The following is a 10,734-nucleotide window of genomic DNA, read 5'->3' as shown; positions in this document are numbered from 1 at the left end:
TGATCAGACTAATTTGTTCTTGAAAGTTGGTCCAAAGGTTAGACGATCGATGTCGCCGATCCGATATTGGGGATGTTGTCTTTAAACTGTATACCAACGTTCACTACATGGGCATGATCATGGTGTCGACCGAAGATACATTTTCATCAGAATCCTTTAGTTTGATGCAATGTCATTGGTGGAGGATCATGATAACTATAGTATAATATTTGATTTAATCTTAAGATTAGCATAAAATTAGTTATAACCTAAGTTAGTTTTAATTTGTTTTATTATCGTATAACCTTAAGTATTGATAGTTATGGTGGTTAGATACCGATCCAACATGTTGACCAAAGGGATACATACCCATTCACCACCTATAAATAATGTAATCTTTACATTTGAAACTAATGCAAGTATGATTTAGTCTGAAATTCTCTCTCTAATCCTAATCCTAATCCTGCAATTTAAATTCTGTGATTATTTCTTCACATGTTAACATACCGTTCCTGAAACAATGAGAATGAGTCTTTAGTTTGTGCAATCTTATTTTGACAACTTTGATTTATTTGTGGATTTGGGAGATATAAATAAATATATACATATGAGTGTTTTTTAAGGGAGTTTAACTCAAATGTTATTATTTTACCATTAGCAAGATATGTGAATGATATTTATACACGTATACACCAACAATTAGTATATGTTTTCATTTGAAAATTATTTGAATAATACTTTGATATGCATCTATTAAAAAATCTTGATAAGGGATATTTATAATACATTATAAAGCAAACAAGATGGCCAATATGGTAATTTTACACAATTTTTAAGATGGCTTGTGAAAAGGCCTAGGATAAATTTGCTACTCTCCATATTTTTGTTCCATCTCTACCACTCCTTAAATGTAATAAGTTGTACCTAATACATAATTATATTATAAAATCAATCTTATGGTTGTAAATACTAATAACTCGTGATTTTTCGTCTTACCAATCATACAACTCTACATTTATCGTAATTACACTCTTTTACCTCAGTTTATTGATCATCGACTTATTCTCTATAAGGAAGCCTACTTTTACAAATGAAAAGAACATCACGTTAAATCCATTTTTCACGGAAATTCTATTTTTTCAGAAATAGTCAAATCTTGAGAAGTCAAATGTAACAGTCTAGATTATAATTATATGATAAAAAGATGACTAAATAATAAACTCTATGATGTACATGTTGTTACAATCCAAAGAAATAAGTTAGAAACATAAATATTAGAGAAAATGCGGAAAGGGGATTCTAGATGAAGGAGCTTGGGTCAAGAGTCAAGCAAACCAACTATGCTTGTTTGTCACAATGTCCGTCCTAGTTTTTCATTATCCTCCATATTTTATGGGTTCCTAACTCTAAACATATTATAAGTTATGTTCGATTTAAATTGGACCAACACATGTGCTTACCCACCACACAAAGTGCGCCAAAAAAAAAGTACCCGCAGCAGAGCCAAAGCCTCTATGGGCATTAGAGTTGGTGGCCCAATGGCAGAGCCAAAGCCCCTATGGGCATCTAAGATCTGGATATCACTTGTTCACATCTCACAAGTAACATGATTAAAGATATTGATCATTCTAAAAAAACGTTATTCTTTTCAGAACTTTAAAATTATGATTACCATGGTGTCCCTTTATAAGATATCTATGGTAATCCATGATTTATCACACAACTCATGGTGGAGGGGACACTCTTCTAGAAATCCACAAGTACCCACACAATCATCCAATAGGATTATATCACATCATTAAACCTAATACAACTCAATCTAACCCAAACAGGAGGGGACACTCTCCTAGCTCAACCAACTACCCTAATACAATCCAATCCAACCACTGTCCTATCTTCTTCCAGGTTGTGAAACTCACCATCGCTACTCAATCGAAGTACGAGTTGGTTGCGGTGGTGTACCAACTCGCATAAACCTAGCACATTCCAAGTTATACGCCTTTTCACCTACCTTTATTATCAACTTGATAACAAGTAGTGGAGGAATCATGAAGTTTTCTAATGGGGCCCTTTAAGTTTCGAAATTTTGATGTGACTCAACTTGATTTACAGATTCTCCGAGTTGGATTAGGTTGACTTAAACTAACTCTAATTTCTAATCCTTTGTACCCATTAAGTTTACACAAACTCGAATTCCCAACATTTGTAGTAAAATAGACCGGTAGAAAGAGGTGAAAAAGAATATTGGTTAACATCTTAGTGAAATTTAGAGTTGCGAAGGTTAGCCTCTTCCACTTTCAAAACACAATGGATAACAGATACAGGGGTTAATCACCATATGTGTTATGATGACAAACTTCTCACCAATATTCAATCACTTTCATATCATATTTACATTGGCATTTCTAATGGGCAAGTTATTAATGTCCAAAAGTTTGGCACAGTGGTACTTAATTCAAATCTTTCACACCATCATGTCTTCTAAGTTCCACAATTCAAACGTAATCTTCTTTCTATTTCGAGATTATGTCATGATACTAAAGGCATCGTTTATTTATTTTTTTTGACACTTCTTGTGTATTGCTTGCCCCTTTAATGAAAAAGACACTGGTTCTTGGTAAACTTCTTCATGGGCTTTGTCTTCTAATTATTACTTTACCCTCTTTTTTATTGAATTAATCTATTTCTTTTGCTCATACATCTTGTAATTATATTATTAGTAGTGTTGTATGGTATCATAGACTTGAGCATTTACCTTTTTACAAACTTAAACAAATTGAATATTTTTTCTTGTGCACATATATGGAAAATACTTTACATTGTGAGATTTGTCCAAAAGCAAGGCCACATCACCTTCCTTTTGTCACACCCTGATCCTCAGTGAGCCCGGACTTGGGGTATGCACATGACGATTGATATCAGTAAACACAATGCACAGCGGAAGATGGGAATTTAAAGTAAATAATTAAATTACAAACATATACGTCCAAAGTTCAAAAATAATTATACACGTTGTTCATACTAAAAGATCCACTGGTGGATCGAAATATATGAAATAAGACTTGAGACTAATAGGGTCTTTCATGGAGTTGCAAATTCCAAATCGCCTAGACCGAGCAGCTCCAGCCTATTCCATATTTGCTATATAACATGTGCTTAGTCTTTTGAAAATATGTCAGTTTTCACTGGTAAATACCATTAACTGACTCTTTTTGAAAGCTTTTCAAAAAGTATTTAATACCAGTTGGTACATCATTTTTAAATAACTTGGGACGAACTATATCTCTTGTTTCCAATTTTACATGCTTGTCAATAATATTGGGGACCGGAACTTAACACAAGTACATGATTAATCAACACACAACATTTTAATATCATATAAATATAGCATTAGCGTCTGTCAGGTGTATGCCTACACCCCTCACTTAGGTCGTGGCCATTTGCAATTAAATGAGTTGGGATATCAAGGACACAGTCCTATTAACCCCCAATGTTTAAGTTATTAAGCAAAACGGATTAAAAGCGGGTTATTTGAATTTTGGACATCATTCTTCAATGATCCAATACCCGACCAAGCGGCTAGTGCCGTATCCCAAGGCCTTATAAAGGAAAATAGGCTAAGAGTACATACATGTGCTAGTCTTTACAAATCAAAGATGTTTAGCACAACCATTAATCAAAACAACTAAACACAAGCGCAATCTAGTGGAGGCTCCTAGTCTGGAATGAACGGAAGAACGGAACTATGATCCGTTAGAATGTTAACGGGTCTTATATAAGTCACCTGACTTTGACCGGTTAACTTTAATGAATATGTACGGTTCGCTAGATTAAGCGGAGACCGAATAGAATGTGGTTTATACCCTTCTGAGTGTAAAGACTCGTATGATATGGGTCAAATAACCAAGTATTTTGATTAGAACTGGTTTGGAAAGGTTTTGACCCGATTCGGCTAGTTTATATATTTTATGCAATTTAAACTAGCCGTACGCGCATATGCGGTATCAGGTGGTCGAATAGGTCTAAGACAAGTCCATAATGCCAAAACATATTTCATATTGTTATAACATCAGTTACAAAGTCAGATTTGTAGTTCAATTGGTTTTAAACCATTTTTAGGCGATAAGGGCAATTTTGGCATTTTTAGGCATATTATATGGACTATAACATAAAATCTATCAATTGATATGATCAAATGGTATAACCTCAGAGGTTTATTCCATACATTAATATGATCATATAACAACCCTTAATCATGCTCTAAACTTGACCAAACGGGTCAGAATCGAAAGTCAAAGTAGAGGTCAAACTGTATGACTTTCGATTGCGAAATAAGCTCTAAGCAGGAAATGACGAGCTGGACATGATTAAACATGTCCTAATATGTTATAAAAACTGTTATAATGTCAAAAAATAAGGTTTCGATACTTAGAAACTCATTTAGCATAATTTGCAAAAATCTGCGTTTTGATTTTTATTTAATATAACTTTGACTCGTCATTTCGCCTACTTAACATGATCTTCAGAGGGTGTCATCACAAGGGATTAACATCTTCATTATTACGATCACAAAACCAAGTTCAATTCGAACGTTGACTTGACCGAAATGGTCAGAACCGAAAGTCAAAGCAAAAGTCAATTTGCTTGACTTTCGGCTAATAACTAGCCTAGAAATGAAAAGAGACTAGGGAGAACACTTACAAGTGTTCAAGGGAATGTTATAACTCCAGAAAGGAAGCCTCTATAGATCAGAAGCACTCCAAGATAGAGAGAATGATTTTTGAAAGGTGCAAGTTCAAATGGTGAACTTGATCACCTATTTATAATAGGATTAAGGCCCCCAAATCTAGCCAAGTGTATCCTAAGGTGTTAAGGGGCAGATTAGTGGCACCCCAGGTGTCCGAAGCAGGAGCAAGGTGTCCTAATTTGCGAGATAGGTGGCAGGAGCAGCATACTACATCTGTCAGCTCAAACATACTGCTAGCGATCCCCTTACGGACCGTAAGGGATTAGTTACGGTCCGTAAGGGACCCTGTGTACCCACAGATAGTTTAAATGCCTTACGGATCGTAAGGCTATAGCTTGCGGTCTGTAAGGGACCGTCTGAGGCCAAAATTTTGGCATTTTAACACATTTGATCCCTCCACTTGATTCATCTTCCATTTTTATGAATTTGTTCCCTCTCGTCCAACATATCTTTTGTGACAGGATCATTTGGCTCCTTTAAAACTAAATTAAGTTAACAACTTAATTTAAATAAATTAATTTAATCTAACTTAACTTGACTAGGTGTGCGTACGGCTTCTAGTACCCTTAATCAAATCCAGTGTAAGCTTCTAGTATTGAATTAGAACTTACTAACGGTTTTCTGGTATTGAACCAGATTCAGGTGATAAGCCTCTGGTATCGAACCAGATCTTAGGGTAATAAAAGGCTTCTGATATTTCATGGAGATCCTTGGGGAGGCTTCTGGTAATTGCACCCGACCCGATCCAATTGAGGGGTAAAAGTTAAGAAAGGTTACTTAATAGGGGTTGGGTAATTCGACAAAGTAGTGAAACGAACTACACTGTTACTAAGTACTTATATCTCTGTTGGACCCGAAAAGGGACCACGATTATAGAGATACACGAAGTAACAAGATCAAAGAAAGATCTACTTTGTTTATTCGATAACTTAACTAACCCGAAAAGGGACCACGATTATAGAGATACGCGAAGTAACAAGATCAAAGAAAGATCTACTTTGTTTATTCGATAACTTAACTAATTTGGAAGTTAATCGTCCCAGTAAGTAATAGATCATAACCATAATCCCGAGTATAAGCTTGGAATAACACAAACTAATTAAGTTATAAAAAGATAATAAAACCATGATAGCCTTAAAACTAGTTTTGTTGTGGCATATTGTTTAATAGTCGAAAGGTTAGGGGTGGTCGAATGAAGAGCCTATAAAGCCGTCAACTTCAAACCAGTCTATCAAAATGTTGTGACAAAATTGACGGAAAGACGGTAACCTTAACAGGAGCCTCTTCCAATTTTCATAAAAGATAAATATGAAGATTTAAGTATCTTCCACACTAATAATATTAATACTACTAAATAAGCAACGACTTAGCCAAGAGTCTATCTATTACTATTTAGTCCACTAATCTATCTATAAATAAAATCGGTCAAGATAATAATGGAAGGTTGAGTAGGGGAAGCGTATCCTTGGACGATACTTGGTTTCTTATCTAAGCTTTACTATACACGATGGGCACGATGCTCGTGTGTATTTAATCTAAACAAAAATCATTTCATAAATTTAGAACGAGATAACCGTGTTCCAGTATTATTAAATTAACTACTATCTAAACACACTCATCACACTCCACACAACATCGTGTTCTTTTGTTCAAGTTGAGTGTTTCTCAACCTCCAACTTGAAAGTGGTGTAATTGTATTTAGGGAACACGAGGTGCTACGTGATGTAGAGGTGTGATGACTGTGACCACCGTGAAACACCGCCGCAAGCGGTGTGGTGGTATATGATGAAAAATGTGATGGTTGCCACGGTGTGTGGTAACTAAAATTATTGTTGTCAAACGGTCAATTCAACCGTTGGGTATTTAAAAAAGAAGAGGAAAAAATCAAACAATATAAATTAACAACACTTCTAAACATTTTTACACATCTTCTACACTACAACACTGTTTTATAGAAAAAAAAAACCAAATTGGTTCAAGTAAAAAAGGATCGACTTCAAAGAAAAAACCGTATTGGTCAAAGATTCGTGCTAACCAAGATGAACCTAATAGATTCCGTTTGCAAGACAAACTGTTACCAACCCAACCATCTCCAAACCAATAACCAGAATACTACAACCAACCCAACATGTCAACCCAAGTCGTATCCGATCATTTCACTTTATCACAAGACAAACAAATGATTCACCGTTTTGCATATCGCGATCCAACCCCCCAGTACGAAAACCTACCATACCATACCGTAACCCAACACATAATTTACCTCACGACTCGGACAAAGAATACGAAGATGAATAAGAATAGCCCGAAGAAGAAGCTCGTGGTAAACGGTCTAAAAACTCACTGAATATGGGGTCGTGGAGGATGAGAAAGCAGCCTTATGTAAGATTTTCTTATGTATTTGAATCAACAAACAAAAAACACATTTGAGCGTCGGATTTTCAAACATTTTGGAAAGCTACTCAGTGGATCCAACCGAAACATGGATCAATCACTTCGAAGTAGACAGGTTTAAACAAAAAACGAGCCACTTCAACGCACAGTGGCGGAGCTTGACCAAAAGTTGCGGGGGGCGGAAAGTCATGGGACCAAAATAGTTATTCCTGGCGCTATGTTTTGGGTTATATGTTCGGGTCGGATATTCGATTCGGGTCGGGTTAAACAATAATAACTCCAAATAGAACTACATAATCTCCATTCATTCAAATTCAAATGAGGCACTCTTACTCATAAAAAAATGCTATGTATTGTTTAAAAAAAATAAAGATCAAATATTTATAATGATGCGAGATAAATGTTAAGTACCTAAACGAAGAATTACAACTCAGCCCAACAATCTTTAAGATAAATGGTAGGTACCTTTAAGACCTTTAAGATAAAAAAGAACTTTCAACTTTGATTTATACATAAAGTAGTAACAAACTTTACTTAAAGTTTAGCCCGTTCATATTTTTTTAACTCAATACGAAAATATGTATAAATATTTTTTACGATAAACTTGGTAGGGGCAGGAGAATTTTAGGCAAAATAATTGGCAGAGTCAGACCTATATAATTTTAAATTTTTCGGACGTAAAAACGGAAATATTACACTTCTAACTGAAACATTCGGGGGAAGGAGGTGGTTTGCACCCCTGGTCCCTTAGAAGCTACGCCACTCTCAACGCATGCTATAATCAAAAGGTATTTTTTTACTTATGTTTTAGTTGTTAATTTCTTATTGAAATGTAAATTTAGTAATTATTTAATTTACACTATATAGACTCACAATAGGCCAAGTTGAATCGGATGAGGCTGCTATCATGAGGGACGCCCAAAACAACTACACAAAAACCCACACGTGGAAAGCTTTCCTCGACTTGCGAGAATAGGAGATTGTGAGATCTTAGGGTGTAAGGGGTGCTCACCTCTTAGGTGAGCCCCCCTCTTACACACAACCAATCACATAGTTCCATGTCAACTCCCCTAATACCGATTTTTGATGGCGGCACTCCCCTATTAGGTGAGTTCAAAATTAATTTTTTTTTTTTTTTTGGTAAAATTATGGATGTTTAAAAATTATATAAAAGACATTTCATTAAATTTAAAAAAAAATACATTCAAACTAGAAAAAAAAAAAACACATTGAAAGTAGAAAATAAAAAACACATTCAAAGTAGAAAATAAAAATTACATTAAAACTAGAAAATTAAAATTTTAGAAATCGCATGGCCACCCGTACTTGTTAGCGATTTCTCGCTTTCGGGCGAGGATGATCGGCAACATACTTGGCGGAACATCGTCGTGCGGCTTAAGGAAGGTTTTCATATCTCGATCATAATTGTAGTTTTTCATCGTCTCGAGTTGTGCCGATATGAGCTCGCGAGCCTCCGACTCTCTTTTTTTCCTCAATTCGATCGCCTCCAATTCTACCGCTTGCTTCGCTTCTTTCATGGCGGTGTACACTTTGAATTGTGCCGCCAACTCGGCCGAGCTTCCCTCGGACGATGTAGCTTGACGCTTGTCTCGCCGTTGTGCTCTTTGTGGCGAGGGATCTTCGTTCATATCCGGTATCGAAAAGTCCACGTCAACGGGCTTTCTTTTATGTGCCGAACCTTCACCTTCCTCACCCATCAATGGGACTTGGGCCCATTTCTCGTGTTTTCGAACGACCTCCCACGCCTCGATGTGTTGAAAACCGCTTGGAAATCTTTCTTTAAATTCTTTTAACGCGACTTTCATCACGTCCAGATCCTGACATCCGCTTGCTCGTGTGCGATCCTACATGTTATAAAATAAAAAAAAATTAGAAAGTGTTAAAAAAGTATGAACTTAGAAAAAAAATTAAAAATATGCAATGTTAAAAAAAATATAATTTTTACCGCTTGTTGGTATAGGCCGTTGAAAAAGTTTATTTTCGCATGCATCGGGTTCCATTTAGACCGTACTTGATGAACGGTCCGGTTACTTCCACCGATAGTTTTGTTAAAGTGCTCTAAAATTTTACCCCAAAAACTTTCGCGACTTTGTTGATTGCCCTTTTTTTGTTGGTAGAACAATGTACCCACGCCTTCGCCAACGCCTCTTCTTGTTCTTTTGTCCATTTTTCGCTCACCGTTTTCCCTTTTTTTTCTCGAGCCTCATCTTCTTCGTTGCCCGCGTCTTCGTCCACATTATATTCATCTTCCTCGTCGTCGTCGCCCAAATTTTGAGTTTCGGGCACTACCTCATCGTCCTCGTCGTCGTGAATAGGTAGAGGACGTTCGACATTTCCTCGTGTAGAAGGAACTTGTGGAGAACGATAAGCATATGGGTCGAAGGCGGGGGATTGAGGAAGAGCGTCCATTGATAACAAATTTTGAAAATAGCCGAAATTGGGTTGTTGGGTGTTGTAAAACGAGGGGTGTGTAGGTTGTTGGAAAAAAAACGGGGGTTGTGAAGTGTATCCGAAAGGGGGTTGTGGTTGAGCATTTGAACCGCTCGAACCATCTCGAGACGGTTTCGAGACCCGTCCCTTAGTTTTTTTCTTGGCCTCGCGGGGTCGGTTCTCCATTGCTCGGTGTATAAAAAATAAAAGGTGAAGGGGGTTTGGTTGGAGAGTATAAAAAATAAAAAGTGAAGTGGGTGTGGTTGGAGAGTTTAAAAAAATAGAGAGAATGAGATGGTTTGAGTATAAAAAAATGGTGAGAATGAGATGGTTATTTATATTAGTTTTAAAAAAGTGAATTTTTTTTTATTAAAAATATGACCGTTGAAGAGGACCGTTCCTCAAATCTCGTGCACATTCAATCGGTGAGGCCACGCCCAAATTACACCCCGAATCGGGACCCCGCTTTGATGGCGGCGGTGTTCCCGATCGGGGAAACCTATCACCGCGGGCACTCACCGAAGACGCCCTGTACACCCTTATTCTTCCAAATGGGTGCCAATTCCATTGATGGATTTTCGAAGTTCAACAGTCGTGCCCAAAAACAATTGAGTCAGGATATTACATAACCTCGACGGATGGGTTATTAAGCAACATTCCCGAAATCAAATTAAATGACGACCCTAATGACGACATGACACCGACAAGCCCGCAACGAAGTAAAAAAATTTCAAGTCGTCTTCAAGCAAGGGGAGAAAGATTTGGTGGATGTCGTCTCTAAATACAAGATAGAGAATAATGACGGAAGTAGAGGACAACTAAACGATGCGTAAGGCGGTGGCGGACTCGAACATAAAAAGAGAATCTACATTAACCACTTGCGAGAAGAAGAGAAAACCCCCGATTTGAAGCTTTTATTAGAGATGCATGAAAATGTTCAAGAACCATGTAGTCGATTCTATTAGAACGCAAACAGGAGATTTGTAAGATGTGGAATTTGCCCATTAACTTTTAGTTGTTTTTGTTTAATCTTTTTAGGTTTTTTTTTTTATTTGTATGTTCTAGGTTTTATCTTTAATGTAATTTTTTTAATTAATGTAAATGTTGTTTTTAATTAGAGTTAATTACTGTTTTCGTCCATGTGGTTTGTTAAAAGTCACTAT

This window comes from Helianthus annuus, chromosome 1 (genome assembly GCF_002127325.2).
Source record: "Helianthus annuus cultivar XRQ/B chromosome 1, HanXRQr2.0-SUNRISE, whole genome shotgun sequence".
Classification (NCBI taxonomy): domain Eukaryota; kingdom Viridiplantae; phylum Streptophyta; class Magnoliopsida; order Asterales; family Asteraceae; genus Helianthus; species Helianthus annuus.
This window is presented reverse-complemented; position numbering follows the sequence as displayed.